Source organism: Nicotiana tomentosiformis, chromosome 5 (assembly GCF_000390325.3).
Source record: "Nicotiana tomentosiformis chromosome 5, ASM39032v3, whole genome shotgun sequence".
Lineage (NCBI taxonomy): Eukaryota > Viridiplantae > Streptophyta > Magnoliopsida > Solanales > Solanaceae > Nicotiana > Nicotiana tomentosiformis.
In genome coordinates, this window is record NC_090816.1 from 51,577,645 (window position 1) to 51,593,192 (window position 15,548).

The window sequence follows — 15,548 nt, forward strand, 5'->3', positions numbered from 1 at the left end:
TTCAAGACACGAGTTTGGATCATTTTATGTTTTCTTTTACTTTAAACATATTTGTGATGAATTGCTCCATATTTATGAAGTAGTTCTCTTTAGGGTTTGATGGACTTGGTGTGTTGATATTTGTTTGTGGATTATAACTCTAGTTTTTATGTATTGGATCGTTTTGGATGATTTAATTATTACATATATATTCACATGTTCATGTAATCGAGAGAGGCATAACTTGTGATATCTTTGCATTATCTTCGTGGTTGAATTCATTAATTCTTCTTAGTAATCGAAGGAAACTCATTGAATTGCTGATTAAACCTAGTTAGGAGGATAATCAAGAGAGGTTCTTCTAAAGACCAATCCATTACGCATTCTTGCATCTTCACAGAGCTTAAATTGGTTCATCTCGTGGGGTTGAGACTTATCAAGAGAGGAGTTTCTACTAAACAATTGAACTAATCAAGTGAATTCGAATTGAATTAATTAAAGTTATATCTTAAACAATTATCTTGCACCTATCCTATCAATCCCTATTTTCTCCCACTGATATCTTTCTTTGCTTATCTTTGTTTCGATTGTCATTAGTCAATAGCTTTAGATTCTTAGTTAGTTTTAGTTAGAAATTATAGAAATCTCAATTGTTGATCATCCTGAATAGAAATCAAGCTAGGAACTACAAGAATATTGTTTAACTCCAATCCCCGTGGATACGATATTATACTATACTATATTTGATTAGCGAGCATAATTTAAGTATGTGTTTAGAGCTCGTCAAGTAGGTTCATGTTGTGTTTTGGGATTGGTTGGTGTGATTTGACGGGATCTTGGGTGCCTCTGGTGTGTTTCAGATGGGTTTCAGGTCATTTTTTCTTATTTTTGATTGCTGATGCCGGTGTCTGGTTTTGTTCATCGCAATCGCGACAAGGAGTTACGTTCGCGTATGGTATTCTGGTGGCGGGTGAGTTTTGTTCTCCGCGTTCATGATTGTGTGGTTGTTGGAAGCAGTGGCCTTCGTGTTCATGCCTTGAACTCCGCGTTCACGTAGAAGTGGATGCCGGAGGGGTCAGGCAGACTTTTAGCCTTAGCGTTCACAGAGGATAGATCATGTTCGCGTAGGCACAATGGAGTTGGCCATAGCGTTAACGACTAGGATGTAACATTCACGAATAAGGGGCAGCAGGTGGATTGTGTTTGGTCTTTGTAATTGCGATGTATGCACCTGGGCAGACCACTTAAGTACTCTATTTTGAGGGTTTTGGTTCTTTTATTGCATTTTGAGTTGTAGAGCTCAGTTTTGGGGATTTTTGAGGGAATTTTCATGATTTGGATTGGGGTAAGTATTTTTAACTCGGATTTATTTATTATTTATGATTCAAACCTTGAATTTAATGATTAATTGGTGAATCTAATTGAAGTAATTGGGGATTTTAGTAAAAAACTTTTCTAAAGTAAAAATTGATGATTTGATGGTCGATTTGAGGCCGGAATTAGGTGAAACGCATTTATTTGGACTCATACTGGAATGGGTGTTTGGAATTTGTAAGTTTGGTCGGGTTTCGGGTGCGGGTCCCGGATTGACTTTGCATAATTGAACCAAGACAGTAGCTTTATCGTTTGGGCCTTTTTCCTATGGCTTTTATTGACATTATTAAGTTGTTTGGGCTAGATTCGAGCCGTCCGGAGGGTGATTCATGCTGGAAGGGATTCTTAGAGTATTGAATTTGCTTATTTGAGGTAAATATATTGCCTAACTTTATGTGGGAAAATTTTCCCTTAGGATTTGGGCTAATTTGCATTATTTGTGCTATGTGAAATTATGTATACATAAGGTGACAAGTGTGTACACAGGCATATGTGTTGCAATTAACCAGATTAGGCTTTAGGCTATTAATATGCCTTGAATTAGGGTTGTTTGTTATATGAAACATATTTTATTATTTTTCACTCCCCGTACTCTGATGTGATTGATATGATTTTCTTTTGTACATATTATTGTTGAGCCGTGGGCTGTTTCTCGTTGTGACTTTGGTATTGTTGTTTTGGCGACATTGTGGAACTTGGGCACATGTTGTACATATTTATTGTTGTGTTGAGATTGAGATGCACATGCGGCGGCATAAGGGTGGCATTCCAATGTTAATGTGCTTGCGGCGAGATAAGGGTGGCTATTTATGTGCATGCGGTGACATAAGGGTGGCATTCCATTGTTAGTGTGCTTACGGGAACATAAGGGTGGCTTGTCGGGATTGTTATGAGATATATCAAGGGTGATTCTTGTTATTGTTTAGGTGTTGAATCTGAGGGTTGATGTTTGATCAAATTCTTGCTTTCATTAAATCACATTCCCTTGAGATTTACGAGTTGTTAGTGGCGTTTGATTTGTCCTTACGTTCCCCGATCCCATTGTAATTATATTGGCAAATAATGTTATTCTACATTGAGTTGTCATTACATATTCTTCGAGGTGGTTAATATTTGTACCGTTATGCTTTCAGTAATCCGTTTTATGTTGATATCTTGCACATGTTATTTGACTAGTGAGTGTCTTGACTTGAACCTCGTCAGTACTCCACCGAGGTTAGTCTTGATACTTATTGTGTACCGATTGTGGTGTATTAATACTACTCTTCTACACATTTTTGTGCAGATTCAGGTACATTGGATTATGCTGGTAACTAGGGATTTGAGCCCGAGCTGTGGAGACTTCAGGGTATACCTGTTGTTCCGCTCGCAGGCCTCAAAGTCACCTTCTATTATCTCATTACTATTGTTTATTTTATCCCAAACAGTATTGTATTTTTTGAGTTTTCTTGTGTACTCCCTGTAGAGCTTATGACTTAGTATTATCAGGTTTTGGGATGTATGACTGTTGTATTCATCTTGAAGCTATGTTATGGCATTTTCCAGCTTTTATTTAATAGTCAAGTTGCTTTATTTTGTTTGATCTCATCATGTGTTAGGCTTACCTAATATTAGAGACTAAGTGCCATCATGATTCTTAAGGAGGGATTTTGGGTCGTGACAGACCCGCAACACACGAGGTCTCTTTCCTATTTATTTACTATATTTTGTCTATTTTATAGTCCATACAGTTGTTCTAGTGGTATTGTATATTCTAGTAGATGCTTGTGCACTTGTGATACTGAGTTTTGAAGATTTTAGACAATTGTTCAGGGTTGTATTTTTGTTTTGACATTCAGTTTCTTATTTTATCATGTTCAAGCTTTTAAGAAGGTGGTAGTATTTTGCTATTAAAATGAAACGATTCCGCTTATTTATTTCATTACTTGTTTTAAAAGTTATTATGAACTATCAATCGTTGTGTTAATTTTCTTCGATTTCCTTATGACAACGTTGGATGCCATCACAAACCTATGTTGGTAATAGGGTCGTGATAGTTAGGTATCATAGCCCTAGGTTTACATAGGTCTCACGAGTCATGAGCAAGTTAGTCAGAGTCTTGCAGATTGGTATAAAGATGTTTGTACTTATCTTCGAGAGGCTACATGACTGTTAGGAGAACTTCCCTTTCTTGATTCCTTATTGTGCGACATTATTTTGGTTGAATCTTATATATTCAGTTCCTTCTTACTCATTCATACGCGATGTCGAGCACTCGATATCAGTTGGGCATCGATGAGTCGTGGTGATGCTACAAATATGGTGCTTGATTGTTTTTCCTGCGTTATGAGGGGAGACTGATATCGTCGCCTTATGGAGGGTTGTTCAGTTCTTTCAGCCAGTATTAGTGCTGCCTACTAGTTCAGGGCTATGCATGGTGCATTGTAATATTTCACATGTTGATCTTCGTGCGGTGTTGGTGCAGAGTGGTAGGGTGTTTAATTATGTGCCACGACAGGGAATGTTTCAGGATGAGCATTATTCTGTTCATGATTAGGATTTTGGCACTTGTTCCAGCAGAGAAGAGGCATTTGGGCTATGGATGTTCAGGCTTAGGCTGATAGATTTGCGAGATTGGGTATTTTCGAGCTTAGTAGAGTTGTCGCTTGTGTTTTGCGTAGTTGTCCTTGTTTGAATGCGTTAAGGCTCGTTAGTAGGATGGTCTTCATTTGAATGTCCTTAGGGACACGATTATTTGAGGTGGTGCTAAGGAGGTGGTCCTTAGTGATGACGGTGTGTTGGGACTTCAAGGTCGAATTTGTGTTTTCATTGTTTATGGTTCAAGGGAGAATATCCACGAGAAGGATAACAATTTATGGTATTCTATTCATCCCGGTACTACATAGATGGATCGTGATTTGAGGCAACATTATTGGTGGCAGAGGATGAAAAATGACATTGTTGGACATGTCTCGCGGTAGTTAAATTGTCAGTAGGTCAAGTATGAGCAATAGAGACTGGGTGGTTTTCTTCGGAAGATGGCTACACCGGAGTGGAAGTAGGAGCGTATCTTTATGGACTTTGTGGTTGGGTAATGTCACGTCCCAAAACCAAGGAGTGCGACCGGCGCTCAACCGAATGAACCCGACCGAGCAAGCCTGTTAGATTCCTTCTGCCCAAACTCATTCATGAATAAAGAGAATATATGTTTTCCTTAATTAAACAATAAAGTGGTCATGTCTACAATTACCAATTTCTTACCATAAGTTTCACCAATTTTAAAGTCTCAAATGGACAAGTAATACAACCACAACATAGCATAGTTTGTCTTTTCCAGCACCAATACATAACTCACACTATATCTACGGAGCCTCTATAGATAAAGAAGAGTACAATGATAATGCCGGCAACAAGGCCCCGGCTATACCTCAAACAGAATACACAAAGTACAAATGATTCATGACCCCGGAATGAAGTGTGGCTCACCAAGTCATCTGGGAAGAAGGTGCACTGCTATCACTGACCAATATCTCCTGCTGTGGAACCACCTGCATCCATTGAAATATGCAGCGCCCCTGGCAAAAAGGATGTTAGTACTGTCAAATAGCACTAGTATGTATAACTAAACACCCTCTCAATAGAATGACGAATAATACAAACAAGATTATCATAATATCAAAGGAAGCTTTAATCAACATCAAACCTCAATTTAGGATTAAGACACTGTTCAAATTAATTTCTATATCTCACATTGGGAGATTTTTAGTATCGATATACCATTATTCCCCATACCAATACCACCGTACTCTCAGTACAGAGTCCGATCACGACCCGATCGGCTAGGCTATCTCATTAGGGACATCAACCACAATTACTCTCAATATCATTACCACCTTCTTTAACACGGAGTTCGATCATGACCTGATCGGCTAGGCTATCCATTAGGGACATCAACCACAATTACCATTTCAATTACAATTTCCAGCACAATCACTACCATGTGTGCGGCATGGTGTCCGATGACGACCCGATCGACTTGGCTGTCTTAATCGAGACATCAACCTTTTTATATCAATCATAGCATTTCATATTGCTTTCACATCTTTTCATTACATTGGCACTAATAGCCATTATTATAAGATCATTCTTGGGACGTTGGCCATATTTAGTATTTCATGCTCACCTTTTCACTTTCTAACATCAACATCATCATCAACAACAACAAAAGTTCAAATCAAGGCATGTAGTAAACACGTGAGCAATTAAGAGTCTAAGGCACACAGAGATATTTCACAAAATTTGGCATAATAGCCTTCGTTTGAATTTAACTTGAAGTCGAACATTTCTAATGCACAACCCATTTTTTTAACACATCCTCAATTGATAACATAACATAAATAAATCATTTGGAATACTTGTTGAACTTATATCTTTCAACCTAATCTTACTCAGAACAACCAATTTTATAATGATCCACTCGGGACTTACATGATTCACATGAATGTCGTGGGATCCAATTCTAAGAGAAGAGTTTAGCCAACATACCTCAATTGAGCTTCCTTAAACTCTAAAATGTTCCAGAATTCTTAGCAACTTCAATCTATTATAGAAATATAATAAATTGAATCAAAATTAGGAAGATGATCATGGTCCTAGCTCATTTGAGCATTTTATCAAACACTAAGTGTGCATTAAGGTTCCAAGGTCCTTTTATGGAGAATTCCATCATCCCACAACCCAATCTTTACCATTTTTAGCTCAACAATCTTCCTACACCCTTTTATAACACATGCATGTAAATAAACAACCCTCCTACCCAGAAATTATCTTGCTAGTTGTCCATTTTTGCATAAAATTCGAAAGTGAGGGTTAGGGTGTAGAATCTTACCTCTAGGATGAAGACCTAGTGAGTTTCCCTTCTTAATCTTCCAAAACTTAAGCAAGAATTGAAGAACACCTTCTCACTCTAGGACACTCTCTCTCACTCTAAAATGTCAGATTATATCTCAAAAATGGCCCAAAATGTGTATTTAACGAAGTAGGGTTGGGTTTTTAAAACCCAAAAATGAAGCTCCGGAACAGGTTCTGTGGTCGCATATGCGACCGCATAATGGTTATGCGGACCGCATATCAGTTTCATAATTGGTGTCCAAAATGACCAAAAATCTGCCTGAGTCTGCGGTCACTATGCGATCTGCATAACTGTTCTGCGGTCGCATAGTGCACCGCATAACAGTTATGCAGTCGCATAGTCGACCGAATAATTGCTTCCAACTGACCCAATTAATTGCCTCACTCTGTGGCCATTATGCGGTCCGCAGAGTCATTCTGCGGTCGCATAGTGGACCGCAGAAATGCAATTTTCCACCAAAACTTTTTCTTTACTTTCCGGTGCATTGTTCAACTAAAAACGTCCGAGCCGCGAAACATCATTTCTATGATTCTCAACACGTAAAACCAATTCGGCACCATGAAATATTATTTTCTTTTGCAAAAATTTTACGGGGCCTTATAGGTAACCACATGATTTGAGGAAGGTTGGTGTGATTTGGGTCATTGCAGACAAATGACTAAGTCTATGCATTTTATTCGGTGATTACTTCTCAAAGTTTGAGAGTTTGAACATGACGAGAGGGGGTTTGATTGATCTACATAGGGAATGCGAATGCTTGATTATCATTTTGGGGTGTAATATAGTCTCGAGTTTTGAATGCATTGTTGGACCTTTAGTTGATGTCGGTGGAATGAACAAATTCTTACAGCTTGTGGTAAAGTGTGGACTCAGGAGGATTCATTGATTACATAATGGAAGTATCCATGGCAAGGTTACACAAAGATTCGATACAAGTCTACATAGGTGGGCTATCTCTTATGAGAAGGTTAGGGGTTGTATGATTTCTTATGAGGTTCCTATCATGAGTGTCACAACCCAAATCGGAGGGACGCGACGGACACCCGGTGCCTTACTCAACCGAGTTCTAACTTAACATATCTTTCTTATCACAACATCATAGGTAAATGGGTCGGAAGGGCCATCATGAGATAACTAGAATAAAACATAAGGGAATACTAGACATAGGACGACCCAAAATGATATAGAGACTTATACACGTGACCTACGGGCCTATAAGGCCGACATGATCATTTGTACACTCAAAAAGAGTATCCATATAACATCCGTCTACAAGCCTCTAAGAGTATATAAACATCATAAAGGTCGGGACAGGGCCCCGCTATACCAATCAATACATGTCCAAATCATAATGACCGAATAGGCAACTTCGGAGCAAGTGGAGTGCACCAACACCTTCCGTTCAGCTGATAACCTACTAGGAGGACTGTCAACCTATCTATCGGGACTTGCAGGCATGAAACACAGCGTCCCCAGGCAAAAGGGACGTCAGTACAAATAAAGTACCGAGTATGTAAGGCATGAAAGAAACATGGTGTAAAGAACTCAACATATAAGTCTGAACATCTCTATGAATCGTGAAACATTTATAATATCATGCATATGTGTGTAAATGTCATACCATGAATAGGTATATGAGTAAATAACATCATTAAGCCTCTGAGGGCATCCCATGATATCATCTCGGATTCTGTGGGCGAAATCATCAACGTATACCAGCTGATCAGGCGGTGATGCGTATATTACACCGTAACCTTTCCCCATATCCCAAATACATATAATATATGCGTATATAATGCCATTTGGTCATGGGTCAATGTGCATGTATAAATGAATGCAATGCATAATGAAGTAAGTCATAAGATCTCTCGGATAAAATTTATCAACTTATGTATTTTTCTAAGACCCATGAACATATGATATAATAATATGACATATGGGGAATCAAGAACATAGGCGCTCCTAGTACTTCTATGAATAGAGCCATTTATAAAAGTTGTGCATTAGCACGTTTCGTTGTATCATATGGATCATGCCAAAAGTAAAGAAGGGATAGCCTTAACATACCTTTGTCGTTAACCTAACCACACGACGTCGGTTCAGCCCGTTAGTACTTTAATCTACAACAAACAATAAGGGACCATTGTTAAGCTTACGGAAACTAGAACTCAACACAAATGAACGACTTGCTCATTTACAAAATTTCGGACAGCACCTCCCCTTATTTTTTTCACTTTCCTCAAATCCACAAACAAGACCAACATGTCCAAAATATCAACAAACATATTACATCAATATCCAACCTTATATCCATTGCAATACATCACCAAAACAGTCCACACAATTTCATACAACAACCAAGTGCTACTTTGCGCTTTTCCATCCTTATAAATTAGCTAGAACATGAATACACTTCAATGATGACAACCACAATATACTCAGGTTATACATACTGATTTTTAAGCCACAACGCCACATAAAAACGAACTCCTAACAGTCCACAACTTAGATTTTCAGATAAACTCAAATATATGAAGTTATGAGGATTTGTTTTACCTATATCAGATCTTATAGGGATGAAACAATGGTAGTATATTGCCCTTGATGGCCATTAACTTGCTTCAAATTAGATCATTCAAGATTGGAGATTACCCTCGAACTTGAATTGAAAGAAGAAGTAGATTATCAACAACTTTTTGAGAGTTTGGAGTAGGTCAATTTGGGAGAGAATTTTATGGATCTCTTTATGTTTCTACTACTTGGATATTATGAGGATATATGAGTTGACGCAACCTCTAAAAGGGACCTCTTGGCTAAACTACACATGTCTATTTAGGTGGACTAATTTAGGCCTTCCCTTTTAGCAAGTAGGTGACATACCTACTTGTCACCTTCTTGATTAATAAATAGTTATCACATGCTACCCTTATTCACTTAGACACGTATCTTACCCTCATTTAATAGTCACAACATGTGTTAAGTAGATCAAGCTAGTAAGACAAAAAGTAAGTTGGTGAAGCAGGCACGTTGGGTAAGCAAGCAACTCATTTTTATTTGTTCAAAATCTCCTTTCTCACATTTAAGTGCATTCGCCCTCAACCTAGTCATTTGTATGTTGAACATAAATACGAGATGTAATATCATTAGATCACTTTATATACATTTAAAAAGAATCTCATTTCCGAGCTTACATCAATTGACTTATGGCGTACTTTCACATATGAAAACATGGGGTGTAACATCATTCCCCCCTTTGGAACATTCGTCCTCGAATGTTGACTGATGCACTTATCATTCTCATAACCTATAGCTCTTGAAAATACATTTATACTCTCCTTGCCATCTAGGAAACTGTTATGTGAATAAATCCAAAGGCCAGGGCATTCCCCCCTTAGGCCTCTTTCTCACACCACTACTTGTGGTCGGAATTCATCCAATCTCATAACTATTGCTACCTTCTATCATGCAGTCTGTATGACTTTGTCCTTATATGTGCGCCTATGTGACTCTTCTCTCATTTTTCATCCAGCTTTTAGCCAATCTCTAGGCCTCACTTTGTGAACATATACATAATTATGACAAGATGTCCCTCTGGGCATCTATGGCTTTACTACATCTAAGTAGGTCATACTATACCATAACTCTTACTTCAGTTTATTGTTACTGAGGTCTGCTATCAAACTCCAGGTTACTCTCATTGCTTATCCTATATGTATAAATCTAAGTCCTTTAATGATTCCTCATTACTGTTCATCTTAAGAATGACGACCTAATCTTATCTCATGCTTTGTAACTTTTATCCATCCATTGTTGATTAACCTCAATGTTGATCTACAATATACCACTGATAACTTGAAACCTCTTATGTAATACACTGTCACTAGGGCTCACGTCGCATCGAGGAACATTTGAAGTGATTTTCCTGATCAACTTCAATAACTGTATTTCATAGCATCCTAATGTGATTCATCTTATGGGGGTATTTTAGTCCCGTGCAATTCATGAAATCCCTTTTCTTTAGATCATTACTCAATCAAATGTCTAAATGTCATCCTATTTTCTTTCACAATTACACCCTTATTCTACTACCAGGGCAACATTCCATCTCTTCTAAATTCTCCTAGTCTTAGACTCCTCTGAGTTCACTCATGCAATACTGAGGTTTATATAACTTACGGAAACCATCAGCTCTCTTGTTTTGATGGGCTTAATCCCGAGGACTTACCTATTCTCACTCGCCTTTTCTTATCCTTACTCCTGTCTTCCTAAAACCTTATCTCTCTACCATACTTTAGCTTGCGACCTACACATATCTATTTATACTACTCGCAACCTCCTCTAACTTGCTTGCACCATAGATTTCCTTATGTTATTCTGGAACCTCAAGTGAGACATCACATTGTCTCTAACTCTTATTTACTCTCTTACCTAGACCTTTCAGTATCTGGAAATCATAGGCTGGTGGATATGTCAGTGAAAACACCGCTATCATTTCTTGATACCGAATCCCAGTGCTTCTAGCCCTCTATCTGAGGTACAGACTATTCACAACCTTCTGCATATGAGTATCTCGTACCTTCTTTACCTTTACCTTACATACCTTAAAATCTCGCATCGTATCTTCAATCTCTTTCATAACCTCCCTTCCTATGCGGCTGGTACTCTTCTAACTTGCTTTATCGTATAGCCGTTATAGAAAATGGCTAATGTACTATCTCTCTTGTACCTCTGATATTAAGAGTGATTATGCAATGGTTTTAATCATGATTTCTATAATTATCTAGGTCCAATAAGCAGACTCCTGATATACTTAGCTGATGTAACTCTTTAGTTTCCTCTTCTCTCTCAGCCTTTATGTAGGCTTAAGCTATCTTCTGATCTGTGGCTTAGGGTATTAGTTATTACTTTAGCCTTAGATGGACGCTATGAAATATCCATGATATAGTCTTGTAACAATTCAATACTTTATCTATGACCCGGGCTCAATTCTTTCTTTTAACTTATATCGGAGTCTTCTATGGCTGTATGACTCTCAACATATATGCTGCATGGATAATACTCCAAAATCTTAAATGCGTTTATAACGTAACTAACTCTAGGTCATTGATAAAATAATTCCTTTCGTTCCTTCTCAGCTTTCTTTAAACGTAAGCAACTTTTCATGGTCATTCTGTTACCTGCTGCATGAATAATTGCCTTATCTTAGTGCCCACAAATACTAGAATTTCTTGTAACTCATATGATCTCAAATGTCACTTTTGGATTTTTTTTCACTTCCCATTAGCCACGGTAGGTGCCACTTTCTTATGGAGTGCATACATGCTGTAGCGAGATTGTATTTACATGACCATTTATTGTTTTTACATTGACCATTTCTTCTTCAAGTTACTATGCTTAGCTTGAAGCCTTCTTCCTTATTTCCTCAACTAGTCTTTCATTGTATTAATTAGGGAGGAACTTTTGACTCGTGTAAAGCTGCGAGCTTATTACATCATATACTCGATGGAATATTTTGATGTTCTTCCTCACCTATAATTATCCTTAGTTACTTATCTCCACGCCCTTATGCTTGTAGGGTTGCTTCTGAACTGATATTTCGACTGTCTTCCCAGTGGCACTCTCTTTTATTTTCGTAACACCAATACGGTATCTTTAACTACCCCAACTCCTATCTGAATATTTCTCAAGGATTACAATGTCATAACTGCGAGACTGAATTCGCCATATTGGGTTTCACTATGTTTAACTTGCACGATCTGCTAATTTGTTTGTATCCTCTTGTCTAGCCATAACTAGGCTCTTCCTGAATCAACTACTTTAACTACTCGTTGGTCCATTCTCATATCTATATTTAGCGTAATCTCTCTTGGGATATGTCTTTTGTCTTAACTTACCTCTTACACTGGCTCCTTATGTATCAAGTATTCATTCGTACTTATTTATCAATAACATCCTGGTCGGGAACCTTTACTGCCCCTCCCTGCCATCGTGCTTGCGTTATGTTCTGGAGTCGTAACCTATCTGTGGTATTTGAATAACTGCAATCTCATCCCTTTCTCATTTTTATCGCATTCTTCCTTTACTATTCCATAGTTCCCTGAACCATATAACTCTTACTTAATACCATATCACACCATCTTTCCCCCTCTCTTCATCTTTGGCGTCTTTTCACATATTCACTGACTCTTACTCGCCTTGCGGTAATCCTTCTATATCAAGGATAACGAAATTTCTTACTCATGAGGGTGACAACTAGTGTAAGTGGCACACTAAGTCCCTTAAGCTTAACTCTGGTCACAGCGCTTGCTCTAGGGAAGCGTCTTCCTGAATGAACTTTAAAGGTAATTCTTTTGTTGTCCATTCTATTATTGCCGGAACGCTATCTCTGAAATTCTTATGATGTCGACTATTATAAAATCCTTCAGAAATGTCAGTTAACGCTAACAATCGATCCACCATTTTGGGTTACTCTATCCCCCACCTTGATCCTGATATCCCGTCCTTCTCTTAAACTATATATGTTGGCTCCCATGGAGAATAACTGAGATGGGTGTGCCAATTGTACATACCTCTATTACAATTGAAGGTAACTCAAAATGCTTATATTTCTCTGTCTGAATTGTAAATACTGGTAATATTCACTGATTAGGTACCTCGTACCCTTCTTCATCAAGAATCTTACACGTCTTAGTACACATATGATCTACTGAAGACGTCACATTTACTTATCTAAAGCTTGATGCAAAATCGAGTTCCTCTGACGCAACTCTTCCACAACCACAATCAATCTCTTACCACCCGTCTTTCTAGATATAGGTATCATTGTATTACGAATAAAATAGAATTTAGGAGTTTGAATTCTTACAACTGAGCTCTACAACACGATCTAGAGTAAAAAGAAAGAGTGACAATCCTAAATGCCCTGTAGCCTCCTGATTATAAGTGTGATGCACAACACACCCATAAACAAGACTCTACCAGACACAAATTGTAGACTCCCTAGGACAGAATTGCTCTGATACCACTTTTGTCACGACCCAAATCGGATGGCCGCGACGGGCACCCGGTGCCTTACTCAACCAAGTACCAACGTAACATATCTTTATTATCACAACATCATAGGTAAATGGGTCGGAAGGGCCATCAAGAGATAACTGGAATAAATCATAAGGGAATACTAGACATAGGATGACCCAACATGATATAGAGACTTATACACGTGACATACGGGCCTATACGGCCAACATGATCATTTGTACGCCCAAAACATAGGTCGATAAAGATATACAAGTATCGATATACATGACATCTATCTACAAGCCTCTAAGAGTACATAAATGTCATAAAGGTCGGGATAGGGCCCCACCATACCAATCAATACATGTCCAAATCATACTGACCGAATAGGAAACTCCGGAGCAAGTGGAGTGCACCAACACCTTCCGTTGAGCTGATAGCCTATAAGGAGAACTGTCAACCTATCTATCGAGACCTTTGGGCATGAAACGCAGTATCCCCAGGCAAAAGGGACATGAGTACAAATAAAGTACCGAGTATGTAAGGCATGAGAGAAACATGGTGTAAAGAACTCAACATGTATGTCTGAACATCTCCATAAATCATGAAACATTTATAATATCATGCATATGCATGTAAATGTCATACCATGGATAGGTATATGAGTACATAACATCAGCAAACCATCAACATATACCAGCTGATCAGGTGGTGGTCCGTATATAACGCCGTAACCTTTCCCCATATCCCATATATATATATAATATACGTGTATATAACGCCATCTGGTCATGGGTCAATGTACATGTATAAATAAATGCAATGCATAATAAAGTAAGTCAATAATATCTCTCGGATAAACTTTATCAACTTACGTATTTTTCTAAGACCCGTGAACAGATAATATAATAATAGGACACATGGGGAATCAAGAGCATAGGCACTCCTAGTACTTCTATGAATAAAGCTATTTATGAAAGTTGTGCGTTTGCTCGTTTTGTTTTTATCATATGGATCATGCCAAAAGTAAAGAAGGGTTAGCCTTAACATACCTTTGTCGTTTACCTAACCACACGATGTCGGTTCAGCCCGTTAGTACTTCAATCTACAACAAACAATAAGGGACCATTGTTAAGCTTACGGAAGCTAGAACTCAACACAAATATGCAACTAGCTCATCTACAAAATTTTGGATAGCACCTCCCCTTATTCTTTTCACTTTCCTCAAATACACAAACAAGACCAACATGTCCAAAATATCAACAAACATATTACATCAATATCCAACTTTATATCCATCGCAATACATCACCAAAATAGTCCACACAATCTCATAAAACAACCAAGTGCTACTTTGCGCTTTTCCATCCCTATAACTTAGCTAAAACTTGAATACACTTCAATAATGACAACCACAATATACTCAGGTTATACATACTTATTTTTAAGCCACAACACCACATAAAAACGAACTCCTAACAGTCCATAAATTACAACAACTAAAAATTGATTTTCAGATTATTACTTCATCAATTCTTACTCCCACAACTTAGTTAAGGCACCAATAAGATTAAACACAACAAGTACAAGACAATAATCTTATGTGACTGACATATAATAATATGAAACTACTCCAAACAGTCCAAACACCACAACAACTTCAACTCAATTTCCAGCCCCTACTTCACACGTCTTTCACCAAACATCCTAGCTAGAACTTAGATAAACTCAAATATATGAAGGAGGGAGGATTTTCTTACCTATATCAGATCTTATATGGATGAAACAATGGTAGTATATTGCCCTTGATGGACATTAACTTGCTTCAAATCAGATCATTCAAGATTGGAGATTACCCTCGAACTTGAATTGAAAGAAGAAGAAGATTATCCACAACTTCTTGAGAGTTGGGAGTAGGTCAATTTTGGAGAGAATTTCGTGGATCTCTTTATGTTTCTACTACTTGGATATTATGAGGATATATGACTTGATGCAACCCCTAAAAGGTCCCTCTTGGCTAACCTACACATGTCCATTTAGGTGGACTAATTTGGGCCTTCCCTTTTAGCAAGTAGGTGACACACCTACTTGTCACCTGCTTGGTTAATAAATAGGTGTCACGTGCTGCCCTTATTCACTTAGACACGTATATTACCCTCATTTAATAGTCACAACATGTGTTAAGTATCTCAAGCTAGTAGGACGGAAAGTAAGTTGGTGAAGCAGGCACGTTGGGAAAGCAAGCAGCTCATTTTTATTTGTCCAAAATATCCTTTCTCACATTTAA

The 15,548-nt window shown here is 38.0% G+C and overlaps 1 long non-coding RNA gene across 1 annotated transcript; it reads right to left on the minus strand.

Annotated features, from left to right (window-relative positions):
- Window positions 1–13,519: 13,519 nt before the first annotated feature.
- Window positions 13,520–15,161, minus strand: LOC138891791 (uncharacterized). The gene is made up of 3 exons (XR_011408118.1): window positions 15,022–15,161; window positions 14,314–14,366; window positions 13,520–13,736 (listed from the first exon to the last, which is right to left on the minus strand). It is a non-coding gene; the product is annotated as an uncharacterized lncRNA (long non-coding RNA).
- Window positions 15,162–15,548: the final 387 nt, after the last annotated feature.